This window comes from Saimiri boliviensis, chromosome 4, assembly GCF_048565385.1.
Source record: "Saimiri boliviensis isolate mSaiBol1 chromosome 4, mSaiBol1.pri, whole genome shotgun sequence".
In the NCBI taxonomy this organism is placed as follows: domain Eukaryota; kingdom Metazoa; phylum Chordata; class Mammalia; order Primates; family Cebidae; genus Saimiri; species Saimiri boliviensis.
Window position 1 is genome coordinate 134,910,722 of NC_133452.1, and position 25,204 is coordinate 134,935,925.

Below are 25,204 nucleotides of genomic sequence, written 5' to 3' on the forward strand. Positions count from 1 at the left end.
GTGACAGAAAGTGACCCTGTCTCAAAAATAACTGATGATAAATTTAGAGCAAATGCAAATTAATGTGTAATAATATGTACTTTCTTTGAAAATTAGTTATGTACTATCGTGTAACAAATTATGTAAGACTTAGCATCTCAAAACAACAAATATTCATCATCTCCCATAGTTTCCAACAGTCAGGAATCCAGGAGAGGTTTCCCTGAGTGCTTCTGGCTGAGGGCCTCTCACAAGGCTGTAGTCCAGTTGTCAGTTGAGGGCTGCATCATCTGAATGTTTCACTGGGGCTGAGGATTCACATGAAACATGGCTCAGTCACATGGCTGTTGGAAAAGGTCTAGTTTCTTGTTGTCTGGTCCCAGAAGGCCTCAGTTCTTAGCCACATGGACCTTCCTGCAGGGCTGCTTATAGCACAGCAGCTGGCTTCCCCCAGAGCTCATGATCCCAGAGACAGAGAGAGAGAAAGTAGAAGCCGCAGTGAGTTTTATGTTCTACATCCAAAGTCACAAACATGTCATCATTGTGCTATCTGTTAGAAGTTGTACTAGCTCATTCTCATAATGCTGTAAAGGAATACCTGAGACTGTGTTATTTAAGGAAAGAGGTTTAATTGACTCACAGTGCTGCATGACTGAGAAGACGCTCCAGGAAACTTACAATCATGGCAGGGGTGGAAGCAAACACATCCTTCATGTGGTGGTAGGAGAGAGAAATGCAGAGTGAAGGGGGAACCCCTTATAAAACCGTCAGGTCTCATGAGTTCACTCACTATCATTAGAACAGTATGGGACAGGGTGAGGTGGCTCACGCCTATTATCCCAGCACTTTGGGAGGCCACGGCGGGCAGATCATGAGGTCAGGAGTTCAAGATCAGCCTGACCAAACATAGTGAAACCCCATCTCTACTAAAAATACAAAGATTGGGAAGAAGCATCATTAAAGTCTCTCTTCTCCTTGAGATCATGTCTAAGTGAGAGTCTCCTAAAGAGCTGGAACAGCTGAGGAAATTCTTCATTGGAGGGTTGAACTTTGAAGAAGTTTGAGGAGCCATTTTGAGGAGCCATTTTGAGCAATGGGGAATGCTCACAGACTGTGTGGTAATGAGAGATCCAAACACCAAGCACTCCAGGGGCTTTGGGTTCATCACGTATGCAACTGTGGAGGAGGTGGATGCAGCCATGAATGCAAGGCCACACAAAGTGGATGGAAGAGTTGTGGAACCAAAGAGAGCTGTGTCAAGAGAAGATTCTCAAAGACCAGGTGCCCACTTAACTGTGAAAAAAATATTCGTTGGTGGCATTAAAGAAGACACTGAAGAACATCACCTAAGAGATTATTTTAAACAGTATGGAAAAATTGAAGTGATTGAAATAATGACTGACAGAGGCAGTGGCAAGAAAAGGGGCTTTGCCTTTGTAACCTTTGATGACCATGACTCTGTGCATAAAATTGTCATTCAGAAAAACCGAATGGCCACAACTGTGAAGTTAGGAAAGCCCTGTCAGAGCAAGAGATGGCTAGTGCTTCATTTAGCCAAAGAGGTCGAAGTGGTTCTGGAAACTTTGGTTGTGGTCATGGAGGTGGTTTCGGTGGGAATGACAACTTTGGTTGTGGAGGAAACTTCAGTGGTCATGGTGGCTTTGGTGGCAGCCATGGTGATGGTGAATATGGTGGCAGTGGGGATGGCTATAATGGATTTGGTAATGATGGAGGCAATTTTGGAGGTGGTGGAAGCTACAATGATTTTGGCAGTTACAACAATCAGTCTTCAAATTTTGGACCCATGAAGGGAGGAAACTTTGGAGGCAGAAGCTCTGTCCCCTATGATGATGGCGGGCAATACTTTGCCAAACCACGAAGCCAAGGTGGCTATGGTGTTCCAGTAGCAGCAGTAGCTATAGCAGCAGCAGAAGATTTTAATTAGGAAACAAAGGTTAGCAGGAGAGGAGAGCCAGAGAAGTGACAGGGAAGCTACAGATCACAACAGATTTGTGAACTCAGCCATGCACAGTGGTGGCAGAGCCTAGCTGCTACAAAGAAGACATGATTTAGACAAATACTCATGTGTATGGGCAAAACACTCAAGGATTATATTTGTGACTAATTGTATAACAGGTTATTTTAGTTTCTGTTCTGTGGAAAGTGTAAAGCATTCCAACAAAGGGTTTTAATGTAGATTTTTTTTTCTTTTTCTTTTCTTTTTTCTTTTTTCTTTTTTTTTTTTTTTGCACTTATGCTGTTGATTGCTAAATGTAATAGGCTGATCATGACGCTGAATAAATGTCTTTTTTTTAATGTGCTGTGTAAAGTTAGTCTACTCTGAAGCCATCTTGCTAATTTCCCCAACAGTGTGAAGTTAAAATTCCTTCAGGGTGATTCCAGGTTCTACTTGGAATTTATATACAACTTGCTTGGGTCGAGAAGCCATTGTCTTCAGAAACCTTGGTGTAGTTGAACTAATAGTTACTGTTGTGACCTGAAGTTCACAATTAAAAGGGATTACCCAAGAAAAATCATGGAATTTTTGGTTATAAAGATGATTGTTGGCACATCCTATGCAATGTATCTAAATTGAATAATGATATTGGATAAAATTATAGATGGGAATGAACCTTGTGTATTATCCATTATCATGTGTAATCAATAAATGATTTAATTCTCTTGAAAAAAAAAATACAAAGATTAGCCAGGCATGGTCCCACAATCCTATAATCCCAGGTACTCAGGAGGCTGAGACAGGAGAATCGCTTGAACCCAGGAAGCAGAGGTTCTGGTGAGCTGAGATTGTGCCATTGCACTCCAGCCTGGGCATCAGAGCAAGAATCCATCTAAAAAAAAAAAAAAAAAAAAAAAAAAAAAAAAAAAAAAAAGCATGGGGAAACCATCCACATGATCCAATCACCTCCCAGGTGGTCCTTTGCTCAATATGGGGGGTATTACAATTCACATGGAAATTTAAGATGAAATTTAGGTGGGAATATAGAGCCAGGCCATATCAGAAGTACATCATTAAGTCTAAGCCACACTCAAGAGATGGATGTAAGCTGCACCTCTGGAAGGGAGAAATACTAAAGGATTTGCATATATGCAAAATTTATTGTTTCAGGATTTTCTAAATCAAAGACTTCTTTTATCTAATTATTTTTTGTTAATATGGTTTAACCTCTTTTAATTTAATTTTAAATACTGCTTTAACCTTGACTTTTAATTTGATTTCATTTTAAGTTCTAAGGTACATGTGCAGGATGTGCAGATTTGTTCATAGGTAAACGTGTGCCATGGTGGTTTGCTGCACCTATCAAACCATCACCTAGGTATGAAGCCTGGCATGCATTAGGTATTTTTCCTGATTCTCCCCCCACCCCCACCCTCCCACAACAGTCCCCAGTGTGTGTTGTTTCTCTCCCTGTGTCCCTGTGTTCTCATTGCTCAGCTCTCAATTATACATGAGAACATGCAATGTATGATTTTCTGTTCCTGTGTTGGTTTGCTGAGGATAATGGCTTCCAGCTTCATCCATATCCCTGCAAAGGACTTGATCTCATTCCTTTTTATGGCTCCATAATATTCCATGGTGTAGATGTATCATATTTTTTTATCCTGTTCATCATTGATGGGCATTTGGATTGATTCCATGTCTTTGCTATTGTGAATATCACTGCAGTGAAAATACACATGCATCTAACTTTATTTCTATTCCTTTGGGTATATGGAATGATTTCTATTCTTTTGAGTATATACCCTGTAATGGAATTGCTGGGTCAAATGGTATTTCTGGTTCTAAATCTTTGAGGAATTGCCACATTGTCTTCCACAATGGTTGAGCCAATTTACATTTCCACCAACAGTGTAAAAGCATTCCTATTACTCTGCAACTTTGGCAGCATCTGTTGTTCTTGACTTTTTAATAATTGCCATTCTGACTGGCATGAGATGATATCTCATTGTGGTTTTGATTTGCATTTCTCTGATGATCAATGATGTTCAGCTTTTAAAAATATGTTTGTTGGCTGCATGTAGGTCTTCTTTGAGAAGTGTCTGTTCATGTCCTTTGTCCACTTTTTGATAAAGTTGTTTTTTATGTAAATTTGCCTTATTGTTAGATTCTGAATATTAGACCTTTGTCAGATCGATATGTTGAAAGACACATTGAAAAATTTTTCTCCCATTCTGTAGGATGTCTGTTCACTCTGATGATAGTTTGTTTTGCTGTGCAGAAGCTCTTTTGTTTAATTAGATCCCATTTGTTAATTTTTGCTTTTATGTCAGTTGCATTTGGCAATTTCATCTTAAATTCTTTGCCTATGCCTATGTCCTGAATAGCATTTCCTAGATTTTCTTCCAGGGCTTTTACAGTTTTGAGTTTTATATTTAAGTTTTTAATCTATCTTGATGTAGTTTTTGTGTAAGGTGTAAGGAAGTGGTCCAGTTTCAATTTTCTGCATATGGATAGCCAGTTCTCCCAGCATCATTTATTAAATAGAGAATCCTTTCCTCACTGCTTGTTTTTGTCAGGTTTGTTGCAGATTGAATGGTTATAGATGTGCGGTCTTATTTCTGAGTTCTCCATTCTGTTCCATTGATCTATGTGCCTGTTTTTGCACCATTACCATGCTGTTTTGGTTACTGTAGCCTTGTAGTTTGAAGTCAGGTAGCCTGATGCCTACAGCTTTGTTCTTTTTGCTTTAGATTCTCCTGGCTATACAAGCTCTTTTTTGGATCCATATGAGTTGTAAAATAGTTTTTTTCTAATTCTGTGATAAGCTTCTCTTTTTAAATTAATGATTAAAAGTTTAAGACATTACAGAGCCTTGGGTGCTGAGGGAAAAACAGTTTGAGACAGAGAAAGTAGATTCAACAATATCTCTGTTTTTCTTGCAAATTGTAAGGTCTGACTGCACCTTGACTGCATGGCAAACCCCATGGACTGCACATACACCTCTGGGGGGCCTTCCAGAATTAGAAAACCTGAAGTATCTGGAAGGAAGAATGATCAACCCCTGTGGTGCCTAACTAACCTGAGACATTCTTCTATTGTCTCTTATTCTGGCCTCAATTGACAAGGCCATTGGACTTTGTAACTAACCTTGGCCCAACCTCTTGACTCCACACCCTACAACTTCCTCCCAGCTTGCAAAAAACCATCCTAAAGTAACTTCTATAACTTTCCACTGCCCACCTCAACGCTATAAAACCAACTTCTATCCCACCACCCTTCACTGACGCCCTTTTCCGCCTCAGCCCATATGTACCCACATGAAAAAACAGCCATGTTGCTCACAGGAAGCCTGTTTGTGGGGGAGCAGGGTCTCTTCATTCAAAGCGCTTGTTTTAACACAAATAGTTATAATAACAGCAATGTTCTATTCAGTGAGTTAACACAGTTGAGAACATGGCATAACTAAATCAAGACTACAGTGCCATAAAAATAATGCCATGAAAATAAGTCTTTGTTTTGTCTACGATGTCTCAAATTTGGTGGAGGTATGCCCCAAGTGCCAATTTTCTTGTTGAAATGTCATCTTCATAAAACATTTGCCTACACTAAAAAACAAAACAAACAAGTGAAAAAACAACAACAAAAATGCTGCTCTGTCTGCTCTGTGGAGGATCCCTTGTTTCGTTTCTTTGCTTCTCTAGTAAACTTGCTTTCATTTAGAAAACCATTGCCAAATTGCCCAGTCAGACTTCGGTCAACACATCTAGCTTAGCATGATGCCAATAACTTTGGTTTGATGGAGTAACCCGAAATTGTTCAAATTGAGAAACAAGTTTTTTCAAAAACTGCCTATTCAGTGGGCATTCTATAATAAACATCCTTTTTTTCTGGTATTGAATAAGATGTGATAGAAGTGACTTGGACACCACTATGATTCTAAATAGCACTGCTATTGTGTGCTTCTGAAGTGGTTTTTTTCTTTTCTCATTTTTTGCAGTCCTCTTTTGTTTTCTATTCATATTTGCTATTGCATCACTGATGATTCGTTTCTACTATTTTGTGATTTCATTTATTTTGATCAATGGTGTGCATTTCCAATTCTGTAAATGTTTAATTCAGTTGTATGTATGATACAATATAACATCAAATCCTTTGCAAGGTTGAATTACCTTGCACATCAGATTTAACATTGTATACTTAAAAATCTAGAGAGATACCAGTGATTCAGGATCAAATGACCTATTTTTAGCCAAGGCCATTTTCATGGCATCCTAGTTCTTTCTGTCACATGGCTCCTTACAATTCTCTGTGGTTTTCTTCCAATGTAAGTAATTATTCTTAAGTATCCTTGCAATGAACTTTGGTATTCTTTTCTCTTTTCTTTCTACAAAAACCAGGCATACGTTAATTTGAAAAATTATGTTTACAGAATTATAATCAAGTAACTATCAAGGTGCCTAGATCTGGGGTAAAACACAGAACCTATAAATCTACCCTGGTCTGCTGTGCATTCCGATTCCCCAAAAGGAAACTCCATCCTGATTCTTGTGATTATGACTACTTTCTACTTTGTATTTCTTTAAGATTTGTGACATATATATATATATATATATATATATATATTTATATATATATATATATATATACATACACACACACACATATATCTATATATATATGCAGGAAAACTAATATTTGGTTTTGATATATATATCAAATATATGTGTATCTATATATATATCAAATATATATCAAACCAAATATTAGTTAGTTTTTCTGGCTTTTATGCTTCCTGAACAGCAAATAAATTATGCATTTATTTTCTCATGATGCATATTGTGTATTGGAGTTATCTGTGGCGTGGGAGGGAAAGAAGGAGGAAGGAGTGAAAGAAGAAAAGAAGGAAGGGGAAAAGGAAGGAAAGGGAAGAAAGTGGAGGGATGAAAAGGGAGGGCGAGAGTTTGAATGAAAATAGAAAACAAAGAGAGGGAGGCAGAGACAAGAAGGAAGGAAAAAAGGAAAGGAACAAAGAAGAGAAGAAACTAAAATAAAGAATAGTACCCCAAAACCTAAAATGCAATTAAAAAAAAATAAAAATAAAATAAAGAATAGAATAGGCTTTGAGAAACTAGAGACCCTATGCATTGCTAATATTATCCAAATGGGGGGAAATAAAACCTATGTGAATAACCTGCTTAATTAGTTATCCTTTGCTGTATAACAACCTATCCCCAAATGTTGTGACTTAAATCAACAAACATCAATAACTCAAAAGCATGATACAAATACCAGCAAAATGGAGCCACTGCAGGGAGAAGAAATTGAATAAACAAGAGGATTTTAGGAATTGGAATAAGTAAAAGGTCACTGGTGCATAGATGAAAATGATTTTGTAATCCAAATGCTCCAAAAAGCCAGTGCCGCCTTTGGATTAAAGTTACAGCATTTTATTAGAGGACACACCTGTCAGATGACACAGTGATAAAGGTAGGTTACTCTGGTAAAGGAAACAGATGAAGATGTAAGTGATGGACAGAAGGAGAGAAGGTTCACTGGACGTGTCCTAGACCACAGACAATCTAGGGAGTTGAGCAAGACCATGGAGGAGTACTGGAGCCACAGCTGGCCATCAGAGGAGTACCCTGTCTCCCAGGTGTAGGGAGCCAGCCCCAACCCTGTATGTGGGTGCCTGGAGTCCTAGTGGTGACCAGGGAATGACAAAAGAAATAAGACAAAGAAACAGTAGAATTTCACATTATGGTTCCAGGGAACCAACACACTCTATCACAGGGCTTACCAAGGTAGCGTTGAACTCTGGGCTCCACATTCTTTTATTAAGTGCATTATCTTGTTAACCTTCCTGGCTGTGTGGAGAGGAGATGGAAAGAAAGATGGCTAGGGGTAGAGCATGAGTCTCCAGCATTCAACAGCAAATGTGGTTCTTCTAAGACATGCTAACTTAGGACACTGAGTTTGACCACCCATAGTTAATCAGGGTGCATCTGTAAAGAGGCACAGCAGATAAGGCCCCATCAGGACTGGCCACACACAATGCATCAAGGGGCTTTTATCTCCCAAGCATTGTGGACACAGAGCAATTAGAATTACTCCATATTCTGAGAACATAGGCCGAGCCTGTGGCATTCCGGTCATCTCTGTCCTGTCCGGCAAGGCTCTCTGGCCTCTCAAGCTCCCATCTGTAAGACCCTCCAGAGTCTTGTGAGCAGAGATTGCATTCCTTACCAGAGCTCTTGCATCAGCCCTCTTTAGGAGACCCTCATGCAGACTCTATGCTGGGAAGAGATCCTGGGACCAAAGCCGTCTTTGCTGCCTTGCAACCACACCGCTGTGTTCTGTGGTTTTAAAGCACTCTCAGATGGTCTTTACTATAGGCCTGCTGTTATGATTTGATTTCTGTTTTTGCAGACATTAAACAATTTTTATTTTACTGCACCACAGTTCGGAGTTTTCTTAATTCAAAATTTGATTCCTGGCACAAATCTCAGTGAATAACAGGATTATTCTAGTTAGAAGTAGCACAGGTCTGCCCCTGGCCATCCTGGCCCACACCAGAAATGTCCTGCCTTAGTGTCACTGGTGTGACCCATCACTGGTTGGGAGCAGCCCATGGGAAGCAGGGCCACAGCAGCAATGCTACAGAGGATGTCAGAGCACAGGAGCAGGGCGTTGGGAGATTACCTAGGACTGTGACTCAAACCTTCCGTCCTGACAGGTCTGGGCCTTTAGAAATCAGATTGTCTCAGGCTGAATTCCTGGATGATTCTGCTCACACTTAAAATGGGGCAAGGGAGCCAGAAGGTCCCCAGGTGATCTCTGGTTTCTACACACACTTCTGCCCTCACTGTGTGAAAGGAGCCATGCCTCCTCCTGGGGATGAGGATCTATTACCTGGTCCTGGAGAGGTGGAGACTCCTCTTCTCACCAGCTGGTCTCTGGGCACACACTGTCTAACCTTCTCTGGTGACAACCATAATGTGTAGTTCAGTGGGCTGTCTTTTGTCTCCTTTGAAGGGCACCCTCCTGTGGAAACCAGGACCTCCTCCCTGTACAGCGCAGTGTTGGGAGATAAAACATGCAAAATACCCCAGTGGGTGGATCTAAGGGATTGGATATGGAGCCATACCTGCTTCCACCGTTCGATTTCTGGACCCACATGTTCTTCCTATTGAGAACACAGCACTGTAGAGACGTCTCTGATTCAAACAATGCACCAAGTCCTGAAAGATGGCACCCACCCCTCAGAATACTTCTAGATAGTGTACGTAGATAACTCTGATTTTCCACAGTCCTGATATGCATGTGTTTCAGTCAATACTGTACTGAGCAAAGCAAGAACTGCTGATGAATGTGTGTCTTGAATTTGCTGTTTGCCCTAACATATTTACTAAGTTTTAGAAAGTCTCCTTGTTTGACACGCTTTTGATTTGTTTTTGCTTTTCTTTTTCTTTTTCTTTCTTTCTTCCTTTCTTCTTCTTTTTTTTTTTTTTTTTTTTTTTTTTGAAACAAGATCTCACTCTGTCACCTGGGCTGAAATGCAGGGGCATAAACACAGCTCACTTCAGCCTAGACTTGCTAGGCTCAAGCCATTCCTCCTACCTCAGCCTCTCGAGTAGCTGGGACTAGAGGTTCATACCACCATGCCTGATTAATTTTTGTATTTTTCGTAGAGATGGGGTTTTGTCATGTTTCCCAGACTGGTCTGGAGCTTGTGGAGTGAAGCAGTCTGCCCACCTTGGCCTCCTAAGGTGCTAGGATTGCAGGCATAGGCATTGCTTTTAGACTTTTAAAAAAGTGTTTCTTGCTGATTTTATCATTCATTTGCTTGCTTTTTTAGTTAACATGGTCTATGTGATGAATCAATGTTCATACAAATAGTTCATTTGTTTTCATTGGATAGTATCCATGGGAGGAATCTGCTACAATTTATCTCTTCCCCTCTTCACTGACCTCTGTGTAGTCTCTGTTACAGACATTACTGTAATGAACATGCTGGGACATTGCCATCTGATTCCAGGAATATGTGAACTCTCATAGGATATGCAGGTAGGAGTGGAATCACTGCATCCTTCCCACATGATGCTACATGATGTCAAGTTGTTCTCTGAAAGAAATAATTCAAGTGCCTATCAGCAGAGGGCTGGTTAAAAAGTAATGCAGTCAAAAAGAATACTCTTTTTTTAAAAAATGCATACCTATGCAATGAATTACCTCAAAATTTTTGAACAAAAAGAAAGACGTAGTGTAGCTCTTGATATTTCTTCATGGGAATGGTCTCCATGATACAACATTAAGGGAAAACAGCAAGGTGCAGAAAAGCATATGCAATTTGCTAAAATTTGTGTGAAAAGGGAGAAAGAATATACATATACATTCATATTAGCTTGCATATTCGCAAAATGTCTTTGGAAGAATAATCCCTGCCTGGGAAGTCTGGAGTAAGAGATGCTCAGGATGATTTCCACACAGTTAGGTTTTCTGAGGGCAGAGGAAAAGAGCAAGCGGGAAGTTTGGTGTTTCTGCAAAGACAGAGACAGTGCAGGAGACACTGAGAAGCTGCAGTGTCCAGGAGACCCACATCGTTCTGTCATTTCCCCACTTCTGTGTGCCTGGCAAGGGGGTGGTGGTATCTCATCCTTGAACTATTGCTACATCCACAGCAGGGGCAGTGCAGGTCTGTGGTCTCTCCTGCCCTCACCTGCGGAGTCTCCTGTGGAAAGACTGTCAGTTCTGGTTCCCTGTCGGCAGGAATGGGTTTTTTGTAGATCACTGGGGCATTGGTCAGGAAAAGGATATGAAAATTACATGGTAATTTCTCAAAATTTCTGATTTAAATGTTGATGTCCGATAAAGATGTTCATTATATCAGCTGGGTCTTAAAAGGATTTCCACCAATACTAACATTGTAAAGCAGATTAAATGACACAGGAACTCACACTTGGAGCTCCCGCTCCAGGAGGGTCCATAGGGGAGATGGTGGCTGTGGCAGTGGCAATCCCCGAGTGCAGAGGGTGGGCAGAAGAAGCCTCAGGCTGAGGGGTCTCAAGAAACTTTCTACTCCACAGGGAGAAGAAGAAGATCTATGGGCTGTGAGAGAAGCAACTTGGGTGGAACCCCTGCAAGGAATCTGTGCTAAGAATGGGAGAGGAAGACCTTTCAACCTCACCAAGTAGCAGTCCTGGGTGCTTCCAAGGGTGAGTGGACCAGGCTGAAGCAAACACAGCCCAAGTGCAGGTCATGGGCCTGGGGGTCAGGCTAGGCCGGGCCTCCTTGAGCAAGGGGGTCCCCAGGGTCAGGTCAGCTGCAGACCCCATGGCAGCCACATGTTTTCATGCTGGGCCAGCTTTGCCAGTGGGCTTCTTAACATGTTGCCCAGTTAGGAGCTGCCTGCTCAGGGCTGGGAGGGGAGGAGCGCTGAGCTGCAGGGGGGCAGAGCCGCAGTGTGCAGAGCCTGCCTGGTGTGCAGGTGCCTCTGCAGGTGACGTGGGACTGGGGACTGAGGGGGAGAAGGACTGTGTGTGTGACCCAGTCCAGGCCTGGAAGGACATGGAGCCAGGGCCAGGAACTGTCCTTGGGGGGGGGGGGTGGTCCTCCTGCTGTCAGAGCTGGCCAGGTGAGAGGAGGGGAGGGCACCGGGTCTTTTTGTTTTTGTTTGTTTGTTTGTTTGTTTGTTTGTTCATTTACCAATTTTCATCCTTTAGACCTGGGTGGGAGAAAAAAGCCAGACCATCATTCCTCAGAGAAAGGGTGAATCTGATTTCGGAGTGACTGAGGAGGGAGAAGTCCTCAGGGAATGAAAAGCAGCACTCTGAACCCAGTGGAGTATTTACTGTTTTTTCTCTTTTCTCCAGAGCTTGTGAGCCTACAAGGCCCAGATCAACACCCAACTGGACAGGAGAGCACCAGGGCACCGCACAGCTGAGATTTCAGCCTCTGCTGTCAGCTCCTGGGTCCACTGGCTCCACTGAGGGCACCTACACTCTGCAGCCAGGCGGCCTGGATTGAACCCCCTGCCCAGGTCTCACCAGCACTTTCCCTCTTGGTGCCTCAGTTTCCACACCTATGAAATAGGAAAGTAGCAGCATTTGTTTCTTGTAGTTGGGTGGATGGAAAGGGTTAGTATATATGAGGTTTTTGCAGCTGTGCCATGTTATTTTGTTATGATTTTATCATATTTCAACACATGACATGTGCAATAATTGTATCATCACGGGTGAGCTTGATGAGTGAATGTCCCGGTGACGACTTCTGCAGGGAAGCCCAAAACCAGCTTTCCTGGTACCTTGAGGTCCCCTCACCCTGTCACACTCTCATGCATTACTCCATTCTACTCTGTATCTATATTTTATACTATAGATATTTAGCTTTTAAATAGACATTTCTGGTCTGTGTTTTATTTCAAGTGTCTGGGAAGGAACAGAGTTGTGGTTCAGGGGAGAAGGAGCAGTCTGTCTCAATGTTTTGACACAGCACAAAGAAATCTCCCCTCCTCCGTGACATCTCCCTGCCAGTTCTCATTAAGGGACAGATTCACAGTAACACCAACAGGTCTGGGAAAGGATGGGGGGACATCTGCAGCCACGGTTCAGGGGCTGACCCTGTGGGGGACACCTGCCCTGCAGAGTTGGAGCCTTATGTGACGATGCAGAGCTGAAGTGTGATATTCCGGAGGGTATAAAAAGTGCTCTGAGGCTTCCTGATTATTAAGAGTAGTAGTCTGTCTTCTTGTAGGGAGATGTGGACTGAATTAATGAAGAATAAATGCACTGGGGATGTGGATGAGTAAAGCAAGCGTCAGCATCTCCCACCATCAGTTTCGACTGACTGGGAGGTGGGGTAGTTCCTGAACCTGCTTCGAGGTTCCTCCTGTCTGGTCTTGGGGCACATGAATGGGTGGTGCCCTTCTTGGTCAGGGCAGCCTCAGCTCCACCCAGGTAAGGCAGTGGTGGCAGAGAGGGTTACAGGAGCGCCTGTGAAAGAGACCAAGGCAGGGATGGGAGCCCTCTGTGCAGCAGGAGCAGATGCAGTACCTGCTTGGGAGTAAGAGGATGAGGGACACTAGTCGGGTGCTGGTCCCTGCCCGCTTGTGTTCACAGGACAACCAGGAAAGTTCTAGAGTAGGGAATTCATTCATGGGCTACCTACACAGAGTTGTGTTTATAGACATGTTCTTTCATGTTTGTATTCAAGGTTGAGGTCACATACACATTTGTATATGCTGTTTAAGTGTTTTTATATTTTGGTTAACCCTTTATCATTGTTAAACAAAGTTGTCATTAGGCAGAAACTTGCAGGTTGACTGAAGCTTTTGTTTTTATTTTAATCAAAGTTACAGTTGCACATAATTGAAAGAGTCAAATATTTGTGCAGAACTTCCTGAGAAAAATCAGTCTTCTCTGCTTTCCTAGGGAGAGTCCTCTCTTCTCTATTTCTCCCTTTCTAGGGAACAATCACTTTCAACAGTTCCAGCTGATTCTTTTGACTTTCTTCCGCATATCTAAGTCCCATTTGTTTATTACCATGGCTTGAGTTTTCAGTTGCAGCCATTGACTGTCGCACAGCACAGTGGTGGAATCAGTAGTTCAGAGTACTTGCTCTCTTCCTTTTTGTATATTTTAATTTATTTTACGTATATATTTAAAAACATAAAAAAATTCTACCTCCCCAAATTCCTAGTGATCCACATGCAGGAACTGCAGCTGCGACCAGAGGAGGGGGTGCTGGGAACAGGAAGGACACCTCCACTTGGCTTGGGGCACCTAAGGGACAACCTGGAGGACTCCAAGATCGCCAGGAGATCAAGGCAGAGCCAACCCTCACAAACCCAAGGAAGGGCGGCATGACAGCCCCACCTCCCCAAAGAGAGGCCCCCCAAAAAGCCACAGCCATAGGAGATGAGCAGTGGTTCCTGCTGTGTCAGGGGACTCATCTCCTCAATTCCACAGACATCATGAGGCAGATGGCAGGGACAGCCAGGTCAGTGGGATTCTGCACCCCTGCCTCCAATGCACCACCCCTGGATGGGGAGGGGAGACTATGGGACGCAAGCAGAAGGAGAAGCGCGGTCCCGTTAGCCATGAATGTCAGTCCCTCATCTGTAGCACCTCATGCCCCACCCCAGAGAATGTGACATCACCACATCATTCACTGGTTCTCTTTCACTCTTCCCATTCCTTCCCCTTCTTTGTATATTTATGTAATAATTATGTTTAGTTCAGGCATTCCTTGGTTCTTTTTCCATGACTGATCTCATATGTCAACGTGACTACTTTTCACTTGCTTTGCAATATTTGTTTTTCCTCAAGTTAATACTTGCCTTTGTTTTTGTTTATTTTCTAGATAACTGTCATTAATTTAACTTTAATATCTCTTCCATTTGTGTGATTCTTTTAAGAATTTGGAGACTTTGGGCATTCTATTAATTTTGCTTTTTTCGTCATGTCCTTCCTGGGCCCTTCTGGCAGCTCCCATCTGGACTGGAGGCTTCTACCTGTGGAGCAGAGTCACCATCCTAGGATCTCCCTCCAGCACTGTCTGGGGTGGTGCTTTACATTCAGCGGAGCCACCTGGGATCTTGCCAAATGCAGATTGATTCACGATGTCAAGGCTGGGCCTGGGAGCCTTTCTGTCTAGTTTTATGAGATGCTGATTCTGCTGGTTGATGGATGATAGCTGTGGTAGCAAGGATCTCTCTTTGTGTCTCACGGTTTTCTGCATGTCTTTTTCATGGTAAGCACATACCAATATATTTTCAATAAATCCATGAGCTTGTTTCCTATGTCAATAACAGGACTGATTTTTTTTATTGTTCCAAAAACCACATTATGTAAAATTTGTCATCATAACCATTTCAAAGTATACAGTACTATAATATTAACTGTAGAGGAGATCCAAGATGGCTGATTAGAAGGAGCTTTGGATTGCAGCTCCCAGCCAGAGCAAGGAGGGTGAGTGGACGCCACATTTCCAAAGAGATTTTTATTGCCCACAGATCAGGAGACTCCCGGGCAGAGGAGCCCCACAGGTCACGAGTGCGGCTGCTTTGGCATGGGTCACCACACAAAATACACAGGTCCGGGTGCCATTTTAGCTGGCAATTGGAACACCTGGGAGACAGAGTCACCCATTCAACTGATAAAAAGGGGACTGAAGGCCGGGTGCAGTGACTTGCACCTGTAATCCCAGCACTTTGTGAGGCCAAGGTGGGTGGATTATGAGGTCAAGAGATCGAGACCATCCTGGTCAACATGGTAAACCCCATCTCTACTGAAAATACAAAAATTAGCTGGGTGTGGTGGCACACTCCTGTAGTCTCAGCTACTTGGGAGGCTGAGGCAGGAGAATTGCTTGAATCTGGGAGGGGGAGGTTGCAGTGAGCCAAGATCATGCCATCACACTCCAGCCTGGCACCTGGCTATCGAATTAGACTCTGTCTCGAAAAAAAGGAAGGGGAGGACTGAAACAGGGAGCCAGGCCAGGAGATTCCCAGGTGAAAAAGTGCCACAAATCTCCAGCATGGCTGTTTCAGCTGGCGCAGAGGGTTGCCACTTGGGAAATTACACAGATCCGAATACCTTTTCAACAGGTTACTGGACCACCTGGGAGACAGAGTCACCTGTTCAAGTGAAAAAAAGGGGACTGAAACAGGGAGCCAGGCTAGGAGATTCCCAGGCTAAAAAGCTCCACAAGCCCCTAGTGCAGCTGTTTCAACTGGTGCAGTGGGTCTCTGCACAAAACCTCACACAAATCCAGGTGCCTTTTCAACTGGTGACTGGAACAACTGGGAGACAGAGTTGCCCATTCAACTGAAAAAAAGAGGACTGAAACAGGGAGCTAAGCCAGGAGATTCCCCAGTGAGAAAAAACACCACCGGTCTCCAGTGGCTGTTTCAGCTGGCGCAGCGGGTCTATGCACAAGAAATCACACAAATCCAGGCACTGTTTCAACTGGTGATTGGGAATCCTGGAAGACTGAGTTACCCATTCAGCTGAAAAAAAGGGGGGTCAGAAACAGGGATCGAGGTGATCAGGTTCAGCTGGTCCCACCCCCACAAAAACCAGCAATCTGAAATGCTCTGGATTGAGAGTTTCACAGCAAGCACAGCTGAACCCAGGATGGTCTGGCTGTGTTGGGGAGGGGCGTCCGCCATTACCAAGGCAGTGCACCAATACCGAAGCAGCCTGCCATTGCCAACATGGTCTGCCATTACAGAGAGAGTCAGTCATTGCAGAGGTGGCCTGCCATTGCTGAGGCAGTTCTAATTATACCCCTAGGAACAGGACTGCAGGGACGTTCACATGGCAGCTGGGCAGAGCCCACAGCAGCTCAGCAAAGCCTCTGCAGGGAGACTGTGACTAGGTTCCACCTCACTGGGTGGGACAGCCCTAAAAAATGGCAGAAGCATGACAGAAACTTATAAATAAAGCCCTACCTTCCCGGGACAGAGAACCTTGGGGGGGAAAGGCATATATGAGTTCTACTGTAGCAGACCTAAACATACCTTCTCAGCAGCTCTCAATGGAACAACAGAGCTCACAGCTCAGCACTTGAGCACCCATAAAGGACAGACTGTCTCCTGAATCAGCTCCTTGACCCCCATATATCCAAAGAGTCACCTCATAAAGGAGAGCTCAGACTGACATCTGGCAGGTACCCTTCCAGGACAAAAATAGCAGAAGAAGAAACTGGCAGGAACCCTTACTGTTCTGCAGCCACTGCAGGTGATCCCCAAGCAAGCAGGGTCTGAAGTGGACCTCAGCAGTCCTACAGCAGAGGGGCCTGACTGTTAGAAAGAAAACTAAGAAACAGAAAGAAATAAACTCATCTTCAACAAACTGGAGGACCATTCAGAGACCCCATCTGAAAGTCAACAACTACAAAGAGAACAGGTAAATAAATCCGTAAAGATGAAAAGAAACCAGTGCAAAAAGGATGAAAACACCCAAAACCAGAACGCCTCTTCTCCTCCAAGAGATCACAACTTCTCACCAGCAAGGGAACAAGGCTGGATAGAGAATGAGTCTGATGAAGGGACAGAAACAAGCTTCAGAAGGTGGGTAAAAACAAACTTCTCTGAGCTAAAAGAAGATGTTCTAACCCAATGCAAAGAAACTAAGAATGTTGAAAAAAAGGTTTGATGAAATCCTAATAAGAATAATCAGCTTAGGGAGAAATATAAACAAATTGATGGAGCTGAAAAACACAACATGAGAACTTCATTAGGCATACACAAGTTTCAACAGCCGAGTTGACCAAGCAGAAGAAAGGACATCAGAGGTTGAAGATCAACTCAAGGAAATAAAACGAGAAGGCAAGATTAGAAGGAAAAAGGTAAAAAGAAATGACAAAGTCTCCAAGAGATATGGGACTATGTGAAAAGATCTAATCTATGTTTGATAGGTGTACCTGAATGTGAAGGAGAGAATGAATCCAAGCTTGAAAATACTCTTCAGGATATTATACAGGAAAACTTCCCCAATCTAGCAAGGCAGGCCAATATTCAAGTCCAGGAAACACAGAGAACACCACAAAGATATTCTGCAAGAAGAGCAACCCCAAGGCACATAATTGTCAGATTGACCAGGGTTTAAATGAAGGGGAAAATGCTAAGGGCAGCCAGAGAGAAAGGTCAGGTTACCCACAAAGGGAAGGCCATCAGACACACAGCAGATCTCTTGGCAGAAATCCTACAAGCCAGAAGAGAGTAGGGGGCCAATATTCAACATCCTTAAAGAAAAGAACTTTCAACCCAGAATCACATATTCAGCCAAACTTCATAAGCAAAGGAGAAATAAAATTCTTTATGAAAGAGCAATTACTCAGAGATTTCATCACCACCAGGCCTGCTTTACAAGAGCTCCTGAAAGAAGTACTAAACATAGAAAAAAAAACAACCAGTACCAGCCACTCCAAAAACGTACCAAACGGTGAAGAGCATTGACACAATAAAGAAACCGCATCAACTAACAGGCAAAACTATCAGCTAGCATCAAAATGGCAGGATCAAATTCACATATAACAATATTAACCTTAAATGTAAATGGGCTAAATGCCCCAATTAAAAGACACAGACCGGCAAATTGGACAAAAAGCCAAAACCCATTGGTTTGCTGTATCCAGGAAACCCATCTAACATGCAAGGATACACAAAGGCTCAAAATAAAGGGATGGAGGAAGATCTACCAAGCAAATGGAGAGCAAAAAAAGGAAGGAGTTGCAATTTTCATCTCTGATAAAATAAACTTTAAAGCAACAAAGATCAAAAAAGACAAAGAAGGACATTACACAATGGTAAAAGAATCAATGCAACAAGAAGAACTAACTATCCTAAATATATATGCACCCAATACAGGAACATCCAGATATATAAAGCAAGTTCTTAATGACTTACAAAGAGACTTAGACTCCCACGCAATAACAGTGGGAGACTTTAACACTCCACTGTCAATATTGGGCAGATCAAAGAGACAGAAAATTAACAAGGATATCTAGGACTTGAGCTCAGACCTGGGCCAAGCAAACCTAATAGACATTTACAGAACTCTCCACCCCAAATCCACAGAATATACATTCTTCTCAGTACCACATCACACCTACTCTAAAATTGTCCATATAATTGGAAGTAATTCACTTTTCAGCCAATGCAAAGAACGGAAATCATGACAAACAGTCTCTCAGACCACAATGCAATCAAATTAGAACTCAGAATTTAGAAAGGAACTCAGAACCACACAGCTTCATGGAAACTGAACAACTGGCTCTTGAATGTTGACTGGATAAACAATGAAATGAAAGCAGAAATAAAAATGTTCTTTGAAACCATCAAGAACAAAGACAAAACATGCCAGACTCTCTGGGACACATTTAAAGCAGTGTCTAGAGGAAAATATATAGCAATAAATGCCCACATGAGAAGCAAGGAAAGATCTAAAATCAACACCCTATCATCAAAATTGAAAGATCTAGAGGAGCAAGATCAAAAAAACTCAAAACCTAGCAGAAGAAAAGAAATAACTAAGATCAGAGCAGAACTGAAGAAGATAGAGACACAAAAACCCTTCAAAAAAAATCAATAAATCCAGGAGCTGGTGTTTTGAAAAGATCAACAAAATAGGCAGACCACTAGCCAGATTAATAAAAGAGAAAAGAGAGAATAATCAAATAGATGCAATAAAAAACAATAAAGGGGATATCACCACAGATTCCACAGAAATACAAACCATCATCAGAGATTACTACAAACAACTCTATGCACATTAACTAGTAAACCTGGAAGAAATGGATAAATTACTGGACACCTGCATCCTTTCAAGCCTAAACCAGGAAGAAGTCGAAACCCTGAATAGACCAATAACAAGGGCTGAAGTTGAGGCAGCAATTAAGAGCCTATCACACAAAAAAAATCCCAGGTCCAGATGGGTTCACAGTTGAATTCTACCAGACATATGAAGAGGAGCTGGTGCCATTCCTTTTGAAACTATTCCAAACAATCCATAAAGAAGGACTCCTTCCCAAATCACCCTCATACCAAAATCCGGCAGAGACTCAGCAAGAAAAGAAAACTTCAGGCCAATATCCATGATGAACATAGATGCAAAAATCTTCAATAAAATACTGGCAAACCGATTGCAACAGCACATCAAAAAGCTTATTTACCATGAACAAGTAGGCTTCATTCTGGGCATGCAAGGCTGGTTCAACATATACAAGTCAATAAACGTAATTCACCACATAAACAGAACCAAAGACAAAAAAACCACATGATTATCTCAATAGATGCAGAGAAGGCCTTTGACAAAACTCAACAGCCCGTTATGCTAAAAACACTCAGTAAACTAGGTATTGATGGAACATATCTCAAAATAATAAAAGCTATTTATGACAAACCCACAGCCAATATCATACTGAATGGACCAAAACTGGAAGCATTCCCTTTGAAATTTGGGACTAGACAAGGATGCCCTCTCTCACCACTCCTATTCAATATAGTATTGGAAGTTCCAGCCAGAGCAATCAGGCAAGAGAAAGAAATAAAGGGTATTCAGTTAGGAAAGGAGGAAGTCAAACTGTCTCTATTTGCAGACGACATGATTGTATATTTAGAAGACACCATCGTCTCAGCCCAAAGTCTCCTGAAACTGATAAGCAACTTCAGCAAAGTCACAGTATACAAAAACAATGTGCAAAAATCAAAAGCATTCCTATACACAAATAAAAGACTTAAAGAAAGCCAAATCAAGAATGAACTGCCATTCACAATTGATACTAAGAGAACAAAATACCTAGGAATACAACTAACAACGAATGTAAAGGACCTCTTTAAGGAGAACTACAAGCCATTGCTCAATGAAATAAGAGAGGACACAAGCAGATAGAGAAACGTTTTTTGCTCATGGTTAGAAAGAATTAATATTGGGAAAACGGCCACACTGCCCAAAGTAATTTACAGATTCAATGCTATTCCAATCAAGCTACCAATGACCTTCTTCATAGAACTGGAAAAAAACACCTTAAACTTCATATGGAACCAAAAGAGAGCCCACATAGCTGAGTCAATTCTAAGCAAAAAGAACAAAGCGGGAGGCATCACACTACCAGACTTCAAACTATACTACAAGGCTACAGTAATCAAACAGCATGGTACTGGTAGAAAAACAGTGATATAGACCAATGGAACAGAACAGTAGCCCTGGAGGCAATGCCACGCATCTATAACCATCTGATCTTTGACAAACCTGACAAAAACAAGCAATGGGAAGAAGTTTCCTGTTTAATAAATGATGCTGGAAAAACTGGCTAGCCATATGCAGAAAGCAGAAACTGGATCCCTTCCTGACACCTTACACTAAAATTAACTCCAGCTGGATTAAGAACTTAAACATAAGACCTAACACCATAAAAACCCTAAAAGAAAATCTAGGCAAAACATTCAGGACATAGGCATAGGCAAGAACTTCATGACTAAAACACCAAAAGCATTGGCAACAAAAGCCAAAATAGACAAATGGGACCTAATCAAACTCCACAGCTTCTGCACAGCAAAAGAAACAGTCACTAGTGTGAATCAGCAACCAACAGAAGTGGAAAAAAATTTTGCAATCTACCCATCTGACAAAAGGCTGATATCCAGAATTTACAAAGAACTAAAACAGATTCACAAGAAAAAAAACAAATAAGCCCATTCAAAAGTGGGCGAAGGAGATAAACAGACACTTTTCAAAAGAAGATATGTATGAGGCCAATTGACGTATGAAAAAATGCTCATCATCAGTGGTCATTAGAGAAATGCAAATCAAAACTACATCGAGATACCATCTCACACCAGTTAGAATGGCGATCATTAAAAAACCTGGAGACAACAGATGCTGGAGAGGATGTGGAGAAATAGAAACACTTACACTGTTGGTGGGAGTGTAAATTAATTCAAACATTGTGGAAGACAGTGTGGCAATTCCTCAAGGACCTAGAAATAGAAATTCCATTTGACCCAGCAATCCCATTACCGGGTATATATCCAAAGGATTATAAATTGTTCTATTATAAGGACACATGCACACGAATGTTCATTGTGGCACTGTTTACAATAGCAAAGACTTGGAACCAACCCAAATGCCCATCGATGATAGACTGGACAGGAAAAATGTGGCACATATACACCATGGAATACTATGCAGCCATAAAAAGCAATGAGTTCTTGTCCTTTTTAGGGACATGGATCAACCTGGAAACCACCATTCTCGGCAAACTGACACAAGAACAGAAAATCAAACACCACGTGTTCTCACTCATAGGTGGGAGTTAAACAATGAGAACACATGGATACCGGGAAGAGAGCATCACACACTCTGGGGTCTGTTGGGGGGGGGAAATAAGGGAGGGACATTGGGGGGTGGGGAGTTAAGGAGGGATAACATGGGAAGAAATGCCAGATATAGGTTATGGTGAGGAAGGCAGCAAATCACACTGCCATGTGTGCACCTATGCAACAGTCTTACATGTTCTTCACATGTACTCCAAAACCTAAAATGCAGTTAAAAAATTAACTGTAAGCACATTGTTATGCAACAGATCTCTAGAGCTTTTCATCTTCTAAAACTGAAACTCTGTACCCCAAAGTTCCTCATGAATCCCCCAACTCAATGCCTGGCAGCGACTATTCTACTTTCAGGTTCTGAGTTTGGACGCCTCATATAACTGGAACTGTGCAGTATTGGAATGCCTTTGTGATTGGCTTATTTCACTTAGAATGTTCTCCAGGTTCATCTATGTTGCAGCATATAACAGAATTTTCATCTTTTTATGGTTGATTAATATTCCATTCTCTACATAGACCACATGTTCTTAGTCTGTTCACGTGTTGATGGGTGCTTTCTTTGCTTCCTTCTCTTGTCTATGGTGAATAATGCTGCTGTGAATAGGGGTATGCAATGTTTTTCTTTTTCACACCCTCCCTCATTTTAGTGGAATTAATGTTTTAGTAACTACTTTGCCAGTACATATTTAAAGTATGTTCGCATGTTCCGATGTGTTCATTGTTGTTCTGATTCTTTTCTGGAAGGGGATAGAAACGTATGAAGATGCTGTTTGGCACAGCATTTAATGGTGAAGAACGGGACAGTATAACTGACCAGTGCTGGGTCTCAGCATCCTGCAATTTCAGAACTGCTGTGAACAAAAAGAATTTTTTAAAATGTTGCCCAGAAAGGGGGAATCATCCCTAAATATGGTGGCCCTGGGACAGCTGGCCTCCCTGCCAGACTTCTTCCATGGGGGCCTTTTCTGCAGTGACTGGGATTTCTTCCCATTTCACTCTGCCCCATGTCCTGACCCAAGAGACAAGGCGTGTCTGCAGCTGTGCCCACACTTGGAGTGTGCCAGTACATTATAAACAATGGTTCAGTGTCGTCATTACATTAAAAACATTATTGTCTTATGGGTTATTTTATTATTTATTAAGTGTGTATTTAGATTTCACTTTACTGGCAACACAATAAACCAGGACCTGGTGACCCTAGCAATCGCATCCTCTTTCTTGCGGCAAAAAGCACCATCCAGGGAGGTCGGAAGGAGACAGTTTTCACTAGAGTTGATTAAGGGAGGGCCAGATGGGCTGGGCAGGAGGATTTTTCCCTGGAACCTGTGCCTTGAGCTCTGACATCCTTCTCCCCACCTTCAAGCCCAGCCCCAGCGGCCACCTCCTGGGAGCAGAAGCAGTGCAGCGGCGCCACCTGGTGGTCGATGCTCTTCCTTTCCCAGATCGGGCATAGCCCTGAAATCCACCTGTCCCTCCTCTGTGCCTGGGATTTCTTCACTGGACACCAGCGTAGGTCAACTTTCCTGAAAAGCAGAACAAGTATGAGATTGGACCATGTTAGAGAAGGCATGGTGTCATCTCCACTTCTGGAGAGAGCCCTGTCACCGTGTTCAGGGGAGGGACCAAGCCTCACTTCCATGCAGAGAAGAGGCTCTGGCTGTCACTGTGCCTGTGGAGAGGTGAGGACCTGCTTCCTCTATGCTAATAAGCAGAGCCTCCATACTGGGGCTAGACATCCCCTCAGCTGTGTCCTGACAGGCTCATCTAGGCCTCAAGAAAGAGATCGTGGACATTGCCTCCAATGACATGGAGCTGGATGCACACTCAGAAATGAGGTAGCCCTCACTGCATGCAACAGAGTCCTGGGGCTGCTGGTTGTTCTGGGTGCTCAGTGTCCAGAGAGAGGGATGGGGAAGAGGCTTTGTTAAAAAACAGGAACCATGGCCCATAACTTATTTTATTCTGCATTAGCCTTTTCCTCATAAAATCAAACACAGGTAACATAAAAGAAAACAGATCTTGAAATGATGACCTTTAATCAAAGATAAACACCCTTTAACCACCAGAGAGAGAGAAGTTTGTCAGCTGACCTAGAAGCCCTATCAATTACCCCAGATCAATAATAAATTTTTCCCTTTTTCAAATAAAAATCAATCACATCCTGACTTTTATGGTCATCACTTTTGTGTCCTATTTTATATTTTCACCATCCAAAATTATAGTTTAGTTTTACTTTTAAAATATGTCTTTTGTTCTCATTTGTTCTATAGTTTCTGCCTTTGAAATTAATATTGCCTGATGGAGTATCCTGTTGTGTGCATTTTGAGTATTCCACCCCAAGGTGTGGTTTAATATGTGTCTCTATTACCTGTATTTCCTAGAAATTTGTAGTTTGGTATAGAGGTTTGCATTTGTTCAGTTTTTTTCCCCATGAGTTCTGATGGTACTATATCATGTTTTTAATCAAAAGAAATAGTTTGTACTAGTTGTTTCATTTTTGTGATGTAAATTGCCATTGTTTTTCAATGCCTAGGTCTGTTAATTCATTACAAATATCAAAAGAGTTGCAGCCTCAGTCTTTTATTTCTTCTCATGTATTATTTGAATAATTTTTAAAATAAGGGATTTACCCTTTTCTACTATTTGCCTATTCATGTAAACTTGTTTTTTGAGAGACTAAACCAATCATTCAATAACCTATGACCCAGCAATTGCACTCTTGGATATATATACATTATTTATCGCAGCATGATTTGTAGAAATCTGGATGTAACACAAATCTATATCAATAGTGGAGGGACAAGAAGTGTGAGGTATTTATAAAGTGGAGCACCTGACAGCCATGGGAGTGAAGAGACTACAACACACAGCAAGACCCGGAACATAAGAGTGACTGTATCCAGAACTGACTCATCTCGTCTATGCTATTAGAAATCAAGACAGTGTCTACTCTGGGGTCAGAGAGGGTTCTGATCACAAAGCAGAACCCCAGAACGTTTCCTGGAGGCTGGCAATGCTCTTCCTTGATGTGGGTGCTTTTTACTCGAGTGTTCACTTTGTGAAAACCCACAGCCCATTTGTGGTTTGTCCACCTTTCTCCATGCATTTTGTCCTTCATTCATATATACATTTCTGATGTTTTGAAACGATTCTCTCAAACTAATATAGAATCTCTTACTAACAGTCCTTAGAGAGGCTGCATTGAAAACAATCAGTGCAATTATTAAAAATTCCAGGAAATAAATGCTTATGACTCAGATATAAAGAGGAGAATCTACAATAAGAGCAGTCAACTTGGGAGCTGACACCAGAACACCTTTGGAAATGGCTTTAGAGCCAGGAATTAGGAATCAAAACCCAAACAGACCCACAGGAGGTGCAGGTGTGACATGATGTCCCAGCAGTGAGTGAATGAGTGAAACATAGATGGTGGC

General features: G+C 42.2%; 2 pseudogenes; one reads left to right on the top strand and one right to left on the bottom strand.

The window, feature by feature from the left end:
• The window catches only part of LOC141584371 (saoe class I histocompatibility antigen, A alpha chain-like), a 173,653-nt pseudogene that overhangs the window by 130,574 nt on the left and 17,875 nt on the right, over positions 1 to 25,204 (bottom strand).
• On the top strand, positions 963 to 1,920 carry LOC120362563 (heterogeneous nuclear ribonucleoprotein A1-like; annotated as a pseudogene).